The sequence below is a fragment of the Callorhinus ursinus genome, unplaced genomic scaffold, assembly GCF_003265705.2.
Source record: "Callorhinus ursinus isolate GAN/ISIS: 27379988/994484 unplaced genomic scaffold, GSC_fseal_2.0 scaffold9, whole genome shotgun sequence".
Lineage (NCBI taxonomy): Eukaryota > Metazoa > Chordata > Mammalia > Carnivora > Otariidae > Callorhinus > Callorhinus ursinus.
Genome location: NW_027397071.1, coordinates 6,240,792 through 6,263,158, shown reverse-complemented (window position 1 = coordinate 6,263,158; position 22,367 = coordinate 6,240,792). Strand labels below are relative to the sequence as shown.

Here is a 22,367-nt window from a genome sequence, read left to right as displayed (position 1 = left end):
AATACATAAAATCTTCCAAAAAATAAAGTAATGGTTTATGGTATTATCCAAATGCATTAAGAAGTTTTCTTTTTTTCATTAAGTAATCTCTGTGCTCAATGTGGGGCTTAAACTCACAACCCCAAGATCAAGAGTCACATGCTCTACTGACTGAGCCAGCCAGGCGCCCCAATCCAAATGTGTTTTTTTAATGTTACATTAGTTGCTTAAAAGAAAAGAACATTTGCAGGGGCAGATGGCAATCCATCTGACATCCAGCGACATACTGGACGGTAAAGGATCAGTGCTAACATAGGTGCCTAGGCCAAATAAAATGGATAAGGAGGAGCTGATCGTGATTGAGGATGAGAGTGACATCACAGTGGCACGGCAGATGAGGTGTGAGTCCTGAGTTTCCCTCATTCAGTCTCATGTTAGGACAGGTAATGAATTCTTTGTAAGTGTTGTTTTACATTTGGGGTGTGTGTGTGTGTAGGCTTCAATCCTTAAGTCATATGATGTTAAGAAAAAACAAGATAACCTATCTAGGAGATTTGGGGGTTGGAGCTACATTTTTCATCATTTAACATTTTGCGGTTATAATTTCTAAACAATTGGAAGGATATCCATCCAGAATAACTTGTAAATTCTGGGGAGATTCTCTGCAAATATATTATTTCTTTCAGTCAGTTCAGTTAATATCTGTACTCAATTTGCTGATTGTTTTTTAGAAGAAAAATGTATCTGCATAAGTGAAATTCGTTTGGCCTTTGTATTTAGGGAGGCTCTTCTTAAATTTCGTTATCAGGATTAGGTCAGTCTATAGAATGAGCTGATTAACTTTATATAAGGATTATGTATTATTTTAGGCTTTAACTTCTAAAAATGAACTCATTCTAAATGACTCTGAGGGTATATAGGTAAGTGACTCTTTTTTCCAGTCTCTGGCTTTGAGTCTCTTCAGATAGTCTTTGTCTTCTTTGAAATACTTTTTGTAACGTATGTTTTCCTAGAGCCAAAACTCTGTAGATTTTTAAATCTTTAAAATAAATTTGTATACAGTATTATAGACTTTTTTTTTAAGATTTTATTTATTTATTTGACAGAGAGAGAGCACAAGCAGGGGGAGCGGCAGGCAGAGGGAGAGGGAGAAGTAGGAGCTCCCCGCTGTGCAGGGAGCTGAATGGGACTCCATCCCAGGACCCTGGGATCATGACCCAGCCGAAGGTAGATGCTCAACTGACTGAGCCACCAGGTGTCCCAGTATTATAGACTTAAAAAAAATTTCCCATATATGCAGTTATATCATTCTTTCATTTATGATGTTCCATAAGGCTCACTTTTTGATACCAGTCTTCCTAAAAGTGTCATGATGAAGATCACTACAAGAACAAGGTTTTACTTGAGGATTTGTCCCTCATAAAGAGACAGACATCCTTCAAGGAGGCTTTTTTGAGGCTGAGATGGGCAGTACAGTCAAGCAGGTATATTCCCCTGGGGATATAGAACGAACAGGAGAAAATCCTCCTAAATATTGTTTCCTCTGTATAGTGGGATTGTGTGTAGTTTTAATTCTGTAACATTTTCTTCTCTATTTTGGTTCATTTTCTACGGAGAAAATAAACACGCAGTAGAAATAAATGTGATCTTAACTGCCAAGGCCGTGTGTCTGTACACAGTAGTTTTTCCTCTCTTCCCATCCCCCATTGTCAGTCCCCCGACTGGTTAAGCAAAAATGACGATGGGTGGATACTGAATGTTTCTTCATGATTGCTTTCTTAGCTCACAACAGGGATTCTGAAGTATTCTGTTTCATAAAGTAGCCAATTATAGACATATTGAAATCATCATTTTTTTGCTCCTGGAAGGATGGTCTTTGCTTACAGAGAGGAGAGAGAGATCTCAGTGTCTTTCTTTCCTGAGCAGAAGTGTAAACTGTTGACTTCTCTTTCTCCTGCAAAGAGAGGACCTTGCTTACTTCTCCCAACTTACCCTTTCAGGAAGAGGGAGGGATAAGAGAGGAGGTAAACTGAGTATAGTTAGTACTGACTGCAATAATGTTCCAATCCTGGAGATCTGGTGTGCAATTTTTAGGTAGTCAAAGTATGTAGCCATAAGGGATTCTATTTGGGAATTAAAGTGCAGTGAAGTCATTTGGCATCAGTTCATTTTGGAGTTTTGAGACAATTGACTGGCTCATTGCAAAATTTTAATTTGAAATCTGTTTTGAGGAATGATGACCTCTCCGAAAGATCTCTCTGTAACTACTCCTTAGGACATGAGATTTAGCCAAGTATTGATGTGCTAATTCTACTGGATTAGCTTCTGTGCATACACATACACAGGCACTGAAATCTCATTGTCCTCTAAAAATGTTATTTTTTAATTATTTGACCTTTTTTATATACTATTAAGAGACATTAGGATGCAAATGCGGTACTGTGAGTTTTACCTCGACAATAAAGGTATTCTCTTTTTTCTTTAATCTTTAAGAGTATACCAAAACCTTTTGCAGTGACTTCTGATACAGGACAATCTCTTAGAAGTACTGCTTTAATATTTTATAGTGACAAAAGGAGAGACACAAACACTGTAGTTGTATATTTTTTTTCCTCTGTTGATTTAAGTAGGATTATACAACCTCTAGGGTGATGTGCCAATTCAGCAAAATGGCACAGACCAAAAAGTAAGGAGGTTAATGTAAGATGAGGGAGAAACAACAACAACAAAAAAAATAGGGCAAAAGAAAACCAAGATGAGAAAAATTCAGTGAGGAAGTTTTACTCAAGTACACGAAAAGAGTTTTTTTTCCTCACTACGCCCAAAGAATATAGCAGGAATTTTTACTTTGATTATTCATTATTAAGCAAGGCCAGAGTGGATTTATTTTAAAAATCCCATCAAAATACAGGAACCCATAGCAAATCTAATAGAGAAAAAGAGAAGGAAATGACTTTACAAATCTAAAAAGGAATACTAGGGGAGGTGCCTGGGTGGCTCAGTCAGTTAAATGTCTGACCCTTGATTTCAGCTCAGGTCATGATCTCAGGGTTGTGAGATTGAGCCCTGTGTTGGGCTCCATGCTGGGTGTGGAGCCTGCTTGAGATTCTCTCCCTCCCTCCACTCTGGAAAACAGTATGGAGGTTCCTCAAAAAGTTGAAAATAGAGCTACCCTGCAACCCAGCAATTGCACTACTAGCTATTTACCCAAAGGATACAAACATAGTGATCCAAAGGGGCACCTGCACCCGAATATTTATAGCAGTAATGTCCACAATTAGCCAAACTATGGAAAGAGCCCAGATGTCCATTGACAGATGAATGGATAAAGAAGATGTGGTATACACACACACACACACACACACACACACACACACACACAATGGACTATTACTCAGCCATCAAAAAATGAAATCTTACCATTTGCAATGACGTGGATGGAACTAGAGGGTATTATGCTAAGTGAAATAAGTCAGTCGGAGAAAGACAATTAAATGATTTCACTCATATGTGGAATTTAAGAAACAAAGCAGAGGATCATAGAGGAAGGGAGGGAAAAATAAGACAAAATTAGGGAGACAAACCATAAGAGACTCCTAACTATAGGAAACAAGCTGAAGGTTGCTGGAGGGGAGTGGGGGATGAGGTAACTGGGTGATGGGTATTGAGGACCCTTGCTATAATGAGCACTGGGTGTTATATGCAACTGATGAATCACTGAACTCTACATCTGAAACTAATAATATACTATATGTTAATCAATTGAATTTAAATAAAATAAAATTAAAAAAAGATTCTTTCTCTCTGCTCCTCCACCTCCCCCTCTAAAAAAATAAAGTAAAAAGGAATACTATAAATTGGGAAGAGATCTAAAAAATTATGAGTCTGCTATGCAGAGTTTTGTGGTACTATTCTTGGAAATCTTGATGAAATCTAAAACTTCCTAGCAAATGTAAACCATAAAAATCAACTAGAGAAGTAGAAGGTGACTGTAACCCCTCTGTGAAACTCCCTTAGCTGGCTTCCATTGTTCGCAACGTAAGTTACCTTCTTCTTGCCTTCAAATCGTGTGTGACTTCTGCCTGCCTCTCCAGGCCTGAGGCCTTACTCCTTTGCTTCCTGCACTCTAGCCGGACCGATTTTTCTGTTCGTCTCACACACTGTCCTCTTTCACTCCAGGACTTTTGTACATCCTACTTGTTTTGCCTGGAATGCTGTTGCGCTTGTTTTGAGCAGTTAATTTCTCTGTATCTTTAGGTTTTAATTCAAAATTTCATGTCCATGGGGAAACTGTCCCTTAATCTTTACAGACTTGGTTTGGGTATTTATGTCATATGTTTTCGTAGTTCCCTGTACCTTTTCGTCATATACTTAATCTGTTAACAGTGATTGTGATTATCTGTGTCTCTTCCCCCAGCGAGACTGTAGTCTCTTCAAGGGTAGCGTTGATGGCTGTTTGGCCATTGGAACTCTAGTGCCTAGTGCATAGATGGGTACTTAATAAATACTTGCTGGATGAATAAATACCTGTATGGTCAAATAACCTTTCCATTTCTTTCATTATGAGAATTACAAATCCATTTTCTCCAAACAAAACTAAACGGATCTATGGACACGTTCTTCCAAGCTTTTTGGGAAATCATTTTCTATATTAAACTGTTTCATAGTATACCTATATACATATGGAAAGCTATTCAGTTCATTCTGTGCCGATATCAAATTTGACAAAGCACCAAAAAGTAGTTATTATAGACCTAGTTCAGTTATGGGAAGCCAATATGAAATTCTAGCAAATCAGATTCAATAGGATATTAAAATAACAATGTCATAATCAGATAGAATTTCTCCATTGAATAAAAATGTGTGTGGGTATGGAGTCAAATATGAAAAACTATATGATTATCTCAACCAATGCCAAAAGAGTTTGATAAAACTCAGTATTTATTCTTTAATAGGATGAAGATTACTTTAGTTAAAATTTTTAAAAAAGAATTTCTATCAAACCCCAGTAGCGAACATTATGCTATGTATTGAAATGCCTGAGACATTTCTGTAGAAATAGAATAAAACAAAGCCTCAGTAATACCACCATTAGTTCACTTTTTGTTTTGTTTTTGCCAAGGGCAAGACAACATAATGAAACAACAGAAATTAGAAGCAGGATTTATGGAAAAATAGATACAGTTCCCATTATTTGCAGGTGGGATGATTATACCTAGAAATGAAAAAGAAAATGGAAAACTTAAGATAGATACGAATTCATGTGAAAGTTGACATTGGATAAAAGATAAGGTTAGTGACTTTTCTATAACATAAAAAGGTAATGTAGTGGAAAAGTGCTTCATTTACTATAGCATCAAAGAATACTTTAATGAAAAAAATAAGGCTAATCAATGAAGAAAATTATAAAATTTTACTGAAAGATAAAGAAATTTTAATGGAAAGTCGTACTATGATCCTAAATGGGATGGCAGAATAAAAATAGGCATGCTTCCAAAATTGGTTAATATTCACTCTGCCAAAATCCCAACGTGTTTCTTTGGAAATTTGACCAGAAAATTTAAATTCATTTGGAAGAATAAATGATAAAAACAAAGACAATTTTCAGTGAACAGTAATCAGGAGGAAATAGTATTACCAAATACCATTTTTTTTTTATAAAAAAGCAATTTAAACAATAGAATACTGAAGAATAAGCAAACCTATCTGAATAAGCCCAGAAAGACCTTTCACTATATGTAAGAAATTAGTACATGCTTTTAAAAAGAAAATGCTGGTGGGGTGGCAAAAAAAAATTTTTTTTTAATAAATAAGTAAATAAAAAGAAACTTAAAAATCAGGCAATTAGCTTCATAAAACAAAAGATATATGAATGGTCAATAAGCACATGAAAAGATCGATATTATTAATTATCAGGCAAATGCAAATTAAGACTCCAATGAGATACTACCTATATATACCCATTAGAATGGCTAAGTCAAAAAACCTGACAATACCAACTGTTGATAAAGATACAGAATTCTCATTAATCGCTGGTAGAAATGTAAAACATTACAACCACTTTAGGAAACTGTTCAGCAACTTCTTTTAAAAAGTTAAACATACACCTAATCGTACAATCCAGCTATTTCATTCCTATTTACCCAAGAGAAATGAAAACATGTGTTCACTGGTCCACAAATGTTCATATCAGCTTTATCCACATTAACCCTTACTACTAAGATCTATTCTTTGCTCACAACACTTCTGACACCAAATGTGGTTTTTCCACATCAAGTAATTCTCCAATTCTCTGCAGATACCAGATGGGATTTCTACAATTTAATTCAATTCTAACACTGTCTACAAGTTAGCACAGACCTCCTGGTTAAGGGTTCAGGCCCACATGACTGCTCCCTACTTTAGGCACCAATCGCATGTAGTGGGTCCCCAGGTTACCCACACTTCAGCCTGACCTGGCTACAAATTGGGGGTTCTTAACCCCTTTCTCAGCTTCTGTAGTTTGTTATATCATGGCTTATAGAACTCCATGAAAGGCTTTACATATAATTACTGGTTTATTATAAAGGATACTATAAAGGATACAAATGAGCATCCAGATGAAGAGGTATAAGAGATCTGAGAGTCCCAAGTACAGGAGCTTCCTTCCGCATGGAGTTTGGGATGTGCTACCCTGCTGATACATGGATATGTTCACCAACCTTGAAATCCTCCAAACCCCATCACTTAGAGTTTTTGTGAAGTCTCCATTATGTAGGCATGATTGATTAAATCATTGGCTGTTGGTGGTCGAACTCTGTCTCCAGGACAGATGTCAAGGTTAGGGCTGGTAGTTTCAATCCTCTAGTCATATAGTTGGTTCCCCTGCTAACCAGCCCCTGTTCTGTAGCTATCAAGGAGACCATGGCAGTCATTTAATTAACATGAACTCAGATATGGTTGAGAGGGGGCTTATTATGAATAACAGAAGATGTTCCTGTCACCCTTATCACTTAAAAAATTCCAAGGATTTAGGAGCTTTGTGCCAAGAACTGGAGGAAGACCAACAAAATATGTATTTTTTTTATTTATTTTTAAGATTTTATTTATTTGAGAGAGAGAGAATGAGAGATAGAGAGCATGAGAGGGAAGAGGGTCAGAGGGAGAAGCAGACTCCCTGTGGGACTCGATCCTGGGACTCCAGGATCATGACCTGAGCCGAAGGCAGTCGCTTAACCAACTGAGCCACCCAGGCGCCCAAAATATGTATATTTTAATTGAGGTGTAATTGACATATATATTGTTAGTCTCAGGTGCACAACGTATTGATTTGAAATTTGTATACATTGCAAAATGATCACAATAAGTCTAATTAATATCTATCACTGTACATAATTATAGAATTTGTATGTGTGTGTGATAAGAACTTTAAGATTTACTCTTAGCAACTTTCAGATATGCAATACAGTATTATTAACTATAGTCACCATGCTGCACGTTACATCCTCCTGACTTCTTTATTTTATAACTGGGAGTTTGTACCTTTTGACCCCCTTCATCCATTTTGTCCACCTCCTTGCCCCCTTGCCTCTGGCAACCACCAGCCTATTCTCTGTGTCTATGAGTTCAGTTTGTTTCTTTGCTTAGATTTGACATATAAGTGAGACTATATGGTTTTTGTCTTTCTCTGATTTATTTTTCTTAGCATAATGCCCTCAAGGTCCATCCATGTTGTAACAAATGGCAAGATTTCCTTCGTTTAATGGCTGAATAATATTCTGTTGTGTAAATATACCGCATTCCCTTCATCCATTCATCCACTGATGGACGCTTAAAGTTGCTTTCATGTCTTCAAAATATGTATTTCTTTTTTTTTTTTAAGATTTTATTTATTTAGTTATTTGAGAGAGAGATCACAAGTGGGGGGAGGAGCAGAGGGAGAGGGACAAGCCAACTCTTCCTGACTGCAAAGCATGACGTGGGGCTCTATCTCATTACCCTGAGATCATGACCTCAGCCAAAATCAAGAGTCAGATACTTAACCAAGTAAGCCACCCAGGCACCCTAAAAATATGTATTTCTTCTACCACAGTATCCCAGACCCAAACTGAAAACAACCCACGTGTCCATCAGTGGATAAATGGATTATAAAAAGTGGTGTAACTATCTAGGGGATATACCACTATTCAGGAATACAAGGGAATGATCGAGTGAGACATGCAACAGTGTAAATAAATCTCATAATTATTATATTGAATGGAAGATGCCAGGCTCTAAAGACTTGTACTGTTAAGATTCCATTTATATAAAATTCTAAAAACTGCTAATTTACAGTGACGGAGAACAGCAGATCAGTGCTTGCCAAGGGACTGAAAAGGAGTGTGAGAAAACTTTTGGGAGTCAAAGAAATCTGTTTCTTGATTGTGGCAGTAGTTTCATAGATACATACATCTGTCAAGACTCTTTGAATTGTACACTTGAAATGGATGCAATTTATTATGTATGTATGTCTGTATTGTATGTATCATGATATATTGTCTGTTTCTAGGTTTCTCTCTTGTACCATGTCTAGTTTGTCAGCACATCCTATTGACTGTACTTTCAGAAAGTACCCAGAATTCAATGACCTTTTGTTATTCCAGTGCTACTCCTCTAGTCCAAGTCTCCAGGATCTTTTGTTTAGATAATTGTTCTAGACTTTGAACTGGTCTTGAGATACTACACCTGCCTTTGGTATGTCAGTAGCTAGAGTCATTATGTTGAAGCGTAGGTCTGGTCACGTCACTGTCCTGTTCAATACCTTGTATGATATTCATTTTACTTAGAATAAGTCCATCTTACTGGAGTTCTTACAGTGGCCTTATAGGAACTTATAAGATCTGGCTTCCTGATACCTCTCTGACCTCATCTCCTGCTTTTCTCCACCTCATGCATTCCACAACTGTATTACCTTCCTTGCCTTTCCTTGAGCATTCCAGGCTTTGACCTTGCCTCCCCTGTAATATTTTCCTCTGGACATCTATGTGGCTATTCCCTGACTACTGTATTTAAGTCACTGCCAGCCCCCAACACTACTACCTATTTCTATTCTCTGCTTTATTTTTCTCCATGGTACTTATTCCCAGCTTACATACTATGTTTCACTTATGGCTGATTTCTTTTGTTTATTGTCTTTCTCTTTTCCCTGTCTAGGGTGTAAGCTCACTGAGGGCTGGGAATTTTGTACCTCCTCCCACACCAGCTATTTTCACATGGTGTAGGCACTCCACACGTTTGTGGAATGAATGAAATGCTTTTACTTGCGCTACATACAAATCAAGTTCACAATGAAGCTCACTGAATAGATAGATGAAAAGTGGGATATGCTTCTGAAGCAAGTTACTGTAAAGTTTCTGTTCTTTACATTTTTCGGTAGATATTCTTCATCTAAAATATGGAATTTTAAGGAATTGTTCAATTAGGGAATTAATTTGATATGTAGTAGTTTCTGTTTCCTTATTTGTAAAAGGAGGTAGGTAGACTGATTCCTAAAATCCCTTTTTGTTTTCAAAGTCTGTGACCCTTTTAACCTAAACCCTTGTGCTTTGGGGCTGCTGAGAAACTACCTTTTAGTTTCTCTCTATAAAGAGAGATTAGTGCCTTTATTTTTTTCAGTCTTTATTCCTTTTTAAAAAATCCCTATAGCTCTGTTTGGCAAGGAAGTGGTTAACACTAGGAGCAGGGTGGCAATTCAAGGGACTAGAGCTTATCTCAGCAGCTGGGCTAGGAGGGAAAGAAACCGTTTCAAATGACTAAGAATGGCCCAGATGTAATCTGAGTAGGAATCTGGACATACTTTTCTTTTGTCTACTGATTGAGGAATTTAATGGGGGTTATGCCCCAGAATTTAGTTTCAAATTATGAATGTAATTTGTAGAATTTGATACATTACATTTTATAGATAGCAAGGACTTTGTCCTGTATATAGATGGATTTAAAAAATTTTTAAAGGCATAAAAAAAGAGAGAACAGCAGAAGACACAGCTCTTATTCCTTTGGGCCCTATCTTAAAAAGAAGGATGTACTTAAAAGAAAGAATGCTTTTACTGAAAAGTGATGAGTAATACAAAAGATAGGGTAAATTGTTTTCATGCTCTAGAATGCAGTTCTTTTTTTTTTTTTTTTTTTTTTTTTAACTGGTAGCAGGGATTACTATTAAACTCCACCCGTTGGGCCAGAGATCCTGTGGTGTTAGTGAAAGACTTGCCCCTCCTGTAGCATACTACCTACACTTGTGAGTTCTTCAGCCTCAGTGGCTAAAAATGCAGTTCTTTTTATAGTCTTTAATTTCAAGGTAGTATATTGATCGTTGGGTTACAGGTGTTTCTAAGTTTCACCTACCCTTGCTTTTAGGATGTAACTAGTTTTATAGGCTTATATCAGTTCTTGTTTCACTAATTTGGGGAAGCATAAAATGCTGCTATCATTGATGGGTTTTGGTTAATGTGTCCATCACTTTTTAGGAATATGTTTCATAGGATTATTGTTTTTACGTTGCTTTTCCATCAAAAGTTCCTAAGAGATGTCTTGAATATTTTCAGTACACTAATATTGTTTTCTTGAGATACCTAGATATTTGTAACAGCTAATATGCTGAGAATGAAAACAATGACAGTGTCACTTAGTCATGGTCAGTAGGTCAGTAGAGGACACGCTATAGGCTGATTTTCTGATAGTACAGATGTTTTTGAGCTGATTCATCCAAAGGCTTTCCAAGCCCCCATGTGCTTCCTAAGTTGTCTTTGCTGCAGGTTGGCTTGGTAGCGTGCAATCATGAGTTAGGGGAGAAGAAAGAGCCCGACCAACCCCTACATTGTTCTGAGTCATATTTTTTCTATTTAGTGGAACTAAACCAATATGAATGTTGAGAGAGATCAAAATTTGGCAGCTTTTCAATTGCTTGATATTTATAAACAGGCTTTTCTTCAGGGAAAGGAATTTGGAGGAGGGCAGAGCTGTTACTCTCTTTTCTTACGTATCTGCAGTTTCCTATTTGACCCACGCACATTAAATGTTTTAATACTATGGACAGTCCATCTGAGTCTGAGACTGTATGACAATAATGGATTGATATACAAACATTTCTACACCTTATACAGTAAGGAAAATTGAGTAAGTGTGGGTGTGGAGGTAATGTGCCAACCTATACACTTCTCATCTTGTCCTCCGCAAGGAGTTTATGGTAACTTTCATGGATTCCCTTTTGTTTAAATGGCCAGTATTTATTGAGTACCTATTAAGTGCTAGCCCCTGTTCTTGGTGGTAGGAATGGAGTGGTGAACACGGTATTTTCTACTCTTTTTTTTTTTTAAAGGATTTTATTTATTTATTTATTTATTGAGCATGTGTGGGGGTGGGGAAGGGGAGAGAGAGAGAATCTCCAGCAGTCTTCCCCCTGAGCATGGAGCCCGACAAGGGGCTTGATCTCACGACCCTGAGATATGACCTGAGCCGAAACCAAGAGTCAGACGCTCTACTGGCTGAGCCACCTGAGATAGTTTTTGATCTGCCTTCAGCTCGGGTCACAATTCCAGGGTCCTGGGATCCAGCCCTGCATCGGGCTCCCTGCTCAGTGAGAAGCCTGCTTCTCCCTCTCCCACGCCCCCTGCTTGTGTTCCCTCTCTCAGTGTGTCTCTCTCTCTGTCACATAAATAAATAAATAAATAAATTAATTAATTAATTAAACAAACTAAAAACAAAGAAGGTTGTGGGGGGGGTAGATAGATAATCAACATGTACTTAAATAAGATATTTTTAATTATCAGTAAGGTAATACTGATAAATATGGAGAAGATAAAACAGGTTTGGTAGATTGTGAAGGTCATAGGGTATGGTGAGAGCTGTTTAGCTAGAGTCAGAGAAGGCTGCATTGAAGAGGTGACTTTCGGATTGGGACCTGAAGGGGTAAAGATGAGGAAACCATGAGAGGCCATGTATAAGAACATTCCCAGCAGAAAAAACTACAAGGTGATAGTAAACCTGGTATGTTCAAGGACAGTGAGCCAGGGGGGAAGAGGAATAAGAGATAAGGTTGGAGAAATAGCCAGGGACCAGTTCACATGGACACTAGTAAGCCACAGGAAGGAGTTTGGATTTTTAAAAATGTGACAGAAAACATTTGTAGGGTTTTTCAGAGTGAGGTGTTTATAATCCGTGTGGAAAATAGACAAGAGGACAGCAGAAATGGAAGCAGGAAGATCATATAGGACGCTGTTTCTAGTGTTGGGGGAGGGGGAGATGGTGGTGGCTTAGATCACCATGGTTGCAGTGGAGATTCAAGCAATGACGCCAGTGGAAATTGGCAGAGAGACTGGAATGGTATGAAGGAAGGAGTTAAGGATGACCCTAATTTTTTGGTGTCAGTAACTAAGTGCATAGTGGTGCTGTTGGCTCAATTGGGCAAGTCTTGAAGTTGGATGAAGAAGTGTAGGTTGAGGACATCCTCTCTGTTGGGGCCATATTAGCCCTCTGTATACCAACAAAAATAGTCATCTCATTTACCATCTGAATCCATTGTACCCTTTTTACTTTCAATTTTATATTTTTAAGTTATTTTATAGATAATGTATAGAAGTGCATATACAGGAATAATGAAGATAGCTTTATTAGAAATGTTAATAAGAATTTAAACATATCAAACTCAACTTTAAAAATACTTCTTTTTCCCAGCAATTTTAGGTTCATAGTAAAACTGAGCAGGAAGTACAGAGCTAATCCATATGCCCCCTGCCCCCACTCATGCACAGCCTCCTCCATTATCAACATTCCCCACCAAATTGGTGTATTTGTTACAATCGATGAATGCGCATTGACATATTGTCACTGAAAGTCCATAGTTCCCCTTAGGGTTCACTTTTGGTGTTGTATATACTATGGGTTTGGACAAATGTACAGTGACCCTTATCCACCATTATAGTATCATAGAGTATTTTCACTGCCCTAAAAATACTCAGTGCTGTGCCTGTTCATTCTTCCCTCTCCCATAACCCCTAGCAACCACTAATCTTTTTACTCTCTCTATAGTTTTTGCCTTTTCCAGAATGATGAGAAGACAAGCCATAGAGTGGAAGAAATAATTTGCATGATAAAAGCCCATTGACCTTCTGGTCATATAGTTACAGTCATACACTATATAGCCTTTTCAGAATAGCTTCTTTCACTTAGAAATATGCATTTGAGATTCTTACATATCTTTTTATGGCTTGGAAGCTCATTTATTTTTAGTGCTGAATAATATTCCATTATCTGGATGTGCCACAGTTGGTTGATTCACCTACTGAAGGATATCTTGGTTGCTTCCAACTCTGGGCAATTATGAATAAAGCTGCTCTGAACACTTGTGTGGGTAATCTACGTGCTTAGGCCAATTTGTGTGGGTATAAGTTTTTAATTCCTTTAGGTAAATATCAAGGAGCAAGGTTGCTGGATCGTATGGTAAGAGTATGTTTAATTTTGTAAGAAACCTCCAAACTCTCTTCTAAAGTTGCTATGCCATGTTGCATTCCCACCATCAGTAAGTAAGAATTCCTGTTGATCCACATCCTCACCAGCATTTAGTGTTGGCAGTGTTCTGGATTTCGGCCATTCTAATAGGTGTGTAGTGGTATCTGTAGTTTTAATTTGTGTCTCTTTGGTGTCATATGATGTTCAGCATCTTTTCATATGCTTATTTGCCATCTTAGTATATCTTCCTTGGTGAGGTATCTGTTAAGGCCTGTGGCTCATTTTGTAATGGAGTTGTTTTTTTGTTGTTGAGTTTTAAAAGTTCTTTGTGTAGTTTGGTTAATGGGCTTTCATCACATACATCTTTTGTAAATATTTTCTCCCACTCTGTGGCTTGTCTTCTCATCATTTTGACAGTGTCTTTCACAGAACAGAAATTTTTATTTTTAATGAAGTCAGTGCTTCAGTTTAATCAGTCCTTTCATGGGTTGGGCTTTTGATGTCTTAGCTAAAAAGTCATCACCAAACCTAAGATTCATCTAGATTTTTTTTTCCTATGTTATCTTCTAGAAGTTTTAAAATTTTGCATTTTTATTTAGGCGTGCAATTCATTTTTTTAAGAGTGTAAGGTCTGTGTCTAGATTAATTTTTTTCATGTTGATGTCCGTTTATTCCAGCACCATTTGTTAAAGAAGACTGTCTTCATTGTGTTGACTTTGCCCTTTTGTCAGGGATCAATTGATTATATTTTTGTGGGTATATTTCTGGGCCCTCTATTCTATTCCATTGATCTATTTGTTTATTCTTTCACCAGTTCCACGTGGATTTAATTACTGTAACTTTGAAAGTCTTGAAGTTGGTTAGTTTGTTCTTGTCTTTCAATATTATGTCAGCTATTCTGAACCTTTTGCCTCTTCATATAACCTTTATTTATTTAAAACCAGCACATTTATTGTGTGACCGATCCTTGAAATCCTTAAAATGAACTGCATGCTGCAGTAGTCACCCTCTTGGGTTGAGGTGTTGTTCCTTCCTGGAATCCATGCCTGAATCTGCACAGTACAATTTTTAGGTGCCTCATCTGACAGGTTCCAGAGGTATTTCGTTTTTTAACCTTGGCACTCCAGTTATACTTTCTCTTCTGCTTGGCAGGACAGCCACATTAGCCATGGGTTGACTTCTGAAGGTGGTAGACCTCAGAGTCACAGTGGTAGCACATGTGTATCTTTTTGCAACACTTTCCAGATGATAACGACGCCTTCATCATTTTGTTTCCAATACCAAGACCAAAGAGTCCATGTAAATTTTAGAATCAGTTTGTCGATAGCCACAAAATAGTTTACTGGGAGTCAAACTCATTTTTATTTTGTTTCCTGGTTGTGAAGGCATATACATATTCAAAATGAGAGAAGTCCTAAAAAATAATTAACTCCTCCTTAAAAATAATTAACTCCTCCTTAACGCCAGTTTATCAACTGCCATTGATAAACCTGGAACATATACATTGAATACATACTAATTTCAGATTTCAAATACATTTCTAAGTAGGCTTTGGCTTATCATTACTTTTGGTTCTTGTATTTTCATTGTCAGAAGCAATACTTTGAAAAATTATGATGGCTGATGATTTTGTTTGAAAAAAAGGATAACCATTATCAGTTGAAAAGCATTTTTGCTTTTTAAATTTATAAATTCCCAATTAGAATGCTCTGTCCAATGATTTTTTCATTTCTATGTCACCAGTTTCCTTCTCTCCTGTACGCCTTTGTACAAATATCTGCCTGCAGCATTTATCAAGTAAATTTTGCTGTACAAACATAAAAGATAAAAGAATACTACCACATATCCTTTTAGGTAAATGAGATAGTCCAGATTCTTGTAATGTAGTATATGATAAAGTCCTTATTGTACTGACTATGAATCCTGTATTTCCTTTTTGTCCTTAAAAATATATTGTAAACTCACCGCTTCTCAGATTTGAGAAGATTCATCTAGGATTATTGCTGTTTGCAGATTCATTATCTGAAATTTTACTATGACCTGCCTGTTCACATTCAACATCTGATAATTGTGAAGCATTTTTTTCCATTGATCTCTTTGCCATTATGGGTGGATAATGAAATATTCTGAATTCTCAGTTATGTCCACTGAAACCCAAAATGAATATAAGGGTGGTTTCTCCAGACTTCTTTTTTTTTGAAAGATGAGGCAATACTTTTTGGGTAACGCAATAAGAAAACTGAAGGATGGTACAGTAGTGCATCCTCCTTCTAGGCAATTCCATTATTCTTCCTTGGTATTTAAATTTTTAAGTATAGTTGGAAATAACTGATGAGTAATGATGAAGTAATTGTCAGGATGATGAATTAGAAAAGATTTTAAGATATAGGAAAAACACTGAGGTCCTATAATATATTTTGGATTTATAAAAGGGTCCAATGTAGTTATATGGTAATTGCCAGAAAAACATGACTTTTATTATTTTTTAAAGTAAATTTTCTCTTTGTTCTTTGGAAGACCTCTAGGAAAAAATAAAGTCATGAGATATGAATCCTTACAAATAGAACTGCTCAAAAAAGAAATTAAGCAACAAAAACTTGGATCCAGTAGGCCCCGATGGTATTACCAAGGGCTAAGTTTGAAATGCATATTAGATGTCCTAGTGGTAATGTGGAGTAGTTGTTGTCTCTGTGAGGCTGGAGCTCTAGGGAGATCCAGGCTAGAGATTTCATCTGAGAGTCATCAACACATTTTTGGTATTTGAAGCCTTGAGTCTAGATGGGGTCACCTGGGAAGAGAGTATAGATTGGAAAGAGGAAAGAGCCAGGAATAGACCCATGGCATACAAGGCTTTTTTTTTTTTTTATGTTATGTTAATCACCATACATTACATCATTAGTTTTTGATGTAGTGTTCCATGATTCATTGTTTGCGTATAATACCCAGTGCTCCATTCAGTATGTGCCCTCTTTAATACCCATCACCAGGCTAACCCATCCCCCCACTGCCTCCCCTCTAGAACCCTCAGTTTGTTTCTCAGAGTCCGTAGTCTCCGTGGTTCGTCTCCCCCTCCGATTCCCCCCCCTTCATTTTTCCCTTCCTGCTATCTTCTTCTTTTTCTTTTTTTTTTTTTTTTTAACATATAATGTATTATTTGTTTCAGAGGTACAGGTCTGTGATTCAACAGTTTTACACAATTCACAGCGCTCACCATAGCACATACCAGCAATTGGGAGGGTATGTGCATACAAGGCTTTTTAGAAGTTTGGTGAAGGAAAAGAAGCTTCTGAGAAGGTATAATCAGTGAGGTAGGACCCTGTGATATTTAGAGAAGAGCTTTTTAAGGAGGAAGTAATCAATTGGGTCAAAGGATGTTGAGAGAGAATTAAAAAAAGTGAGGTCAGAGAAGTTTAACCATGGACTTAAAAAGAAATGGAGGGGGGTCATTGATGACCTTGAGAAGAGCTGTTTCATTGAAGTGGTGAGGTAAAAAGCACATTTATAATGGATTGAAGTGAGGAAGTAGAGATAAAAAGTAGAGGCAACTTTCAGTAGGTTTTGCTGTGAAGAGGAAGCAGAGAAATGGTGGGTAGTTGGTGGAGGTTTCTTTTAATCCACGTTAGGGGATTGAGCGGAATGGGTAGAGTACCTAGAATTGGGTGTGTGAGCCAGGGAGATATTGGTACCTTTTAACATATTATAAGGTTCTATATTAATATTCTCTAGGAAAGAACAGAATAGCCCCTGCTCAGTTTCTCCCTCCCTCCCCTCTCTTTTCCTTTTTTGATGTTAAAAAACTAAGATTTTTACTTGCTTTTTTGTGTGTTAGAGACAAAACACTAAGCACTGCCTTGCCTTGTCTGTTTTTTTTTTTTTGATGCAAATCAACAGGGAAAAAAATGAATCTTAAGCAAATACCAGTTTTCTGGTCCATATTTAATACTGTAAGTGAAATGTACTGGTAGCAAGATTTCCTTATCATTTGGGGCTTGTATGAACTATAACAATTACTATCTAAATGATAAGATGAACTGAAATAGCATTTAGTTTAGACTAGTCTAAAATTTGAATTTAGCTATTGTTTTCTTATATCAATGTTGCTTAGGATTATGAACAACAAAGGTTCTGAAGTGTATTTTATGTTTTGAGTTATAAATAATTAAAATTGAGGAAAAGTCTTGAGAACCTTTACTGTAGAAACTAATTTACTAAATATCTATTGAATGGGCCAGTTTGAAGCAGTCAGAACTTAAAAAACTATTTTGGATACTGTTTTGTTTCCTTAAAAAATGATATTTCTCCAGAGTGTGTAAGGGTTATACCCAGTGAAATTGGCTCTGATCACGTCCCAGGTTTTCTTATCTGCCTTCAATTTGGCATATGATTTTTAGAACATGTTCAGTTGTTTGTGATAGGTAGTGGTGCCAACTTCATTATTTTATGATCTGTAGGAATCAAAACATCTTCTTTATAACTTTAAATCTTTATTCTTTATTTTACTTATTTTGTGTTGAAATCTTAATCCTTTGTGTTATAGGTGATAGCTCAATATTGTAAGCCTACTTAGACAATAAGACTTTCTGGAACAGTTCTAAGTGATATTCTGGGAACTTAGTGGCAGTTAAACAATACAGATGTCTTTTGGCTTTTTAAATTTTCATGGTTGGCTTTCACTAAGTGAGATTGTTGGATGTAGAAATTATTTAGCGTCTTTCTCAAAAGTCCCTTCAGACTAATTTCCAAACCTAGTTTCTAAAACTCTGCAAAGAAGCAAGATCTCAAAATTTTCTAAAGTTGACTATATCAAAATTCTTTGGTGTTAATGATAAGATGGTTAGTTAAACTTATTTGGGGTGTAATGTTTGCCAAAGTATTTTACATGTTAATGCTCATAAATTTTGTATTTTAACATGTATTTAGCTTCTTTGATTCTCCCCCTTTTCCTCTCATTTCAACACACAGTTCTTTCTTTTTAAATTTAACCACAAATTTAGGGAGAAAGGCTTCCTTCAACAAATCTTTAGTATCCTGCAGCATTATATCATGGGCTGTAAAATACTTTAGATTTGGTCCCTGCCCAAGACCTGGCCAGTTTCATGTCTTCTAAAGTTTTGCTAATAAACCCTTTGAAACTTGTGGGCCTTTTCTCTCTCTCTCTCTCTCTCTCTCTCTCTTTTTTTTTTTTTGGTACCTTTTACCTGTAGTATTGTCTCCTAACTTGCCTCTCTAGCAACTTCCTACTTATTCTTTACATTTCTGGGGACAGTTCCCCTCTCTCAATGTGTTTCTTTTGGTGCTACTTCTTAAATATTCCTGGTATACTCTGCGGATACTTCTGCTGTAGAAACTATTTAAATATAGTTGATGCACATTTGTCTTCTCCCTAGGTCTGCGGTGTCTAATAGAGTAAGTAGCTAACCATAAGTGGCGAGTGAGCACTTAAAATGTGACTACTGCAACTGAAGAACTGAATTTTTAACTTTACTTACTATAAATTAAATGTGAATAGCCAACCTGTGGCTAGTAGCTGCTTGGTTAGACAGCATAGTTCATAGCCTTTGTAGTGTGCTAGTAGGATGAATATGGAAAGACGTGGTAAAGATCAGTATTTCTCATAAAAGTTTAGCATCTGAATTGAAGTGTGCTTGTAAATATAAGATATGCTCTGAATTTTGAAGACATTACCAAAAAGGAATGCCATTAATAATTTTAAATATAAGCTATTGAAATGATACAATTTAGAATTCTACATTTGGCACACATTTGGGGCTCACATTATATTTCTGTTGGACAGTGCTGCTCTGACAATTAGCTGCTATGTAGGCAAGGACCTTATCTTTTTCATTTTATCACAACCATCATGGCACCTGCCGTTGTAGGTGCCCAATAACCAGTTGTTGAATGAGTGAAATAAATTGTCTCTAGAAATTGTAACCAGAAGACTTTTGAAGAATCGAAACTTTAGATTAAAGAAAGTGACTTTGCAGGTCTTTAGGTGTGGGTCTATTTCATAGTATATTTTGATACATTATACATAAGCACACACACCTGCGCACAGAAGGAAGAAACACTAGAAACACAATAGTCTTAGCACTTTTCCAGAGCACTTTCTATAAGGAAATCATGAAGTCCTTGAAACAGCATCTATGGCTAATCAGTGAGGCAGGTTTTATTAATAATCTCCATTTAAAGGAAACTGAGGCAGAGAAATTAAGTAACTTGCCCTAAAACACAAAAATATTAACTGGCTGACCCATGACTTGAATTCAGGCAGTCTGGCTTCATAGTTTGTACTTTTAACCACTATGCTAAGGATGTATAAAGTAGATAATTTTGGTCATCCATGATTATTTAATTACTTTGAAGGTATGGAAGGATTTGTGTGAGTGAATCTTGGGAACACTTAGACTTGGAGGACTTTTGGTGTTTAGATTCCTTTGCTTTCCTGGAATGAAGGAAATTTACTTAGAACTTGCAATCTGCTTTTAATTACTTTAAGATTTATTAAAGTTCAGCAATCAAAGTCTGTTTCTGTCCACTCAGTGAGCTCTTATATTTGTGTTTTTAGTGACTTTTTTTTCCGGCTCATAGAAAAGTATAAAGAAAGTGTTGTCACTGGCAAAACAGGAAAATGAGACGGTTGCTTATATACTGGTCCCAGGAATCACCTTTCTTCTTATATGAATAAGGAAAATTTCTTCTCCGTGACAAGACCTGTAATACTTTACTTTTGGGGGGAAGTGAAAAGGCAAGGATGTAAGTTTATTTCTCCTCAGCTTTCTATTAACATTTCCCACTGAAAGTTTTACTTCATATCTAATTGAAAATCCAGTATGCTATTATACCGAATAAATCTTATCAAATGAATAGTCATGAAGCAGCAGGGTATAATATTCAAGGGAAAAGATACATTCCCTTTCATTTTTAACATGCTGCCGCAAATTCCCATATATGCTGTTTTTTTCCCCCGTTCACATTATTCTTTTCAGTAGTGACATACCTTTTGAGGATTCATACATTTGTAAGGGTATTCTGGAAAATTTAGCTTGAAAAATATGTCGAAGGAGTCAGATGGATTCTAGGTAGTGAAAATGAATTTACTTGTAGGCATCATCATTTTGCAGGCAGAAAGTTGGTTTTTTCTTTTGCTTGTGTGTGTCTCTGTTGGCGGGCACTTGGGTTGGCACATCTGCTCCACGCTGCCATCTGGGGACCTGGATCTTTTTTCTTGTCCCATTGTCCCCTAAGCAAGGTGTTGCTCTTGCCAGCAGAGATGAATGGTAAATCACCACCACCACAATCACGTTCTAGTCTGTGTGACGAGGGCAAAAACAGGTGGACGGCAAGCAGCTTTTAAAAAATATACGACCTGGAAGTTACATGCAACATTTCAGCCTCCTATCCCATTGGCTAGAACGTGGTCACGTGGACACATCTGTATCTGCTTCCGAAGCCCGGAAATGTAGGGGGTTTTTGTTTTTGTTTTTTTAATTTTATTTATTTATTTGAGAGAGAGTGAGAGTGAGCGAACACAAGCAGGGGGAGTGGCAGAGGGAGAGGGAGAAGCAGGCTCCTTGCTGAGCAGGGAGCCCGACACGAGGCTCCATCCCAGGACCCCAGGATTAAGACCTGAGCTGAAGGCAGACGCTTAACCGACTGAGCCACCCAGGTGCCCCAGGTATTATATTTTTAAAAGAAAAAGAAGAATGAGTGTTGGAAGGTTGTCAGTCTCTGCCCTGTGAATACTTCTCATTTATTCAGCATCTATTGTATGTTAGACATTATGCTTAAGTGCTTTATCTCTTTTCTCATTGGGTCCTCGTGACTGGGATCCAGAGAGTTTTAATGGCTCAGGTTAGGTCATCCAGAAGTAGAAGAGCTGGAATTTGAACTCAAGATCTGTTGGACTCCCAAAGATCATGGTGTTCCCACCACACATGCCTGAGAGTTTAATAATCAGAAGAAGGGATCAAGATTTTTGACCCAAGCAACTGGAAAGATAGTGTTGTCATTAACAAAGACAAAAAAGTTGGACAATGTTGAGTGAGATGATCAGGGATTTGCCTCAAGGTATTTTAAATTTAAGATACCTGTTTAATCCAAGTGAAGATGTGGAGTAGGCAGTTGTATATGTGAACTTTGAGTTCAGGATAAATGATTTGGCTAAAGACATTAATTTGGTAGCTTCTAGTTTACAAATGGCATTTATTTATTTATTTAAAAAAATTTTTTTTAAGATTTTATTTATTTATTTGAGAGAGAGAATGAGATAGAGAGAGAGCATGAGACGGGGGAGGGTCCGAGGGAGAAGCGGACTCCCTGCTCAGCAGGGAGCCCGATGCGGGACTTGATTCTGGGACTCCGGGATCATGACCTGAGCCGAAGGCAGTCGCTTAACCAACTGAGCCACTCAGGCGCCCTACAAATGGCATTTAAAATAAGAGAAGAAGTGTAGATAAAGAGAATAGGTCCAAGACTGGATATTCCATCCTTAAAAGATCTGGGAGATGAATAGGAATTAGAAAAGACTGCTTTCATAGATGAGCTTTTATTCCTCTCCTCAACTTTCTCAGTGTGTTTTTGTCTCTCAGACACAGAAGCAGAATGTCCCACTCTTTACTGCTTTTGAATCCACCAGTAGCAAACCTTTTATCATCCTAAGAATCGTGGATGGTGTCTTTGAAGTGGGAAGTATAGCCAGAAGTACCTGGGCCAAGGAAGCCAGGAACAAGAGACTCGATTCCCAATATGCTACTTTTTAATAAAGTGGGAATCTGAAAGCAAATTGAGACCTAGTTTGGTATTATCACTACCCCCATATTACTTAAGTAATACTACACATCTCTTTTCTTTCCTTTTCTGGCAGTAGTCTTTCTAATTGCTTGCTTGTTTTTGTTTTGTCTTTAATTTCTGAGTTTCCCGCAGCA

General features: G+C 37.1%; 1 protein-coding gene and 1 pseudogene across 5 annotated transcripts in view; one reads left to right on the top strand and one right to left on the bottom strand.

Annotated features, from left to right (window-relative positions):
• MAGI3 (membrane associated guanylate kinase, WW and PDZ domain containing 3) overlaps positions 1-22,367 on the top strand; it is a 235,716-nt gene that overhangs the window by 65,136 nt on the left and 148,213 nt on the right. The gene's annotated exons all lie outside the window — the stretch shown is intronic.
• Positions 10,133-10,266, bottom strand: LOC112824708 (small nucleolar RNA SNORA62/SNORA6 family; annotated as a pseudogene).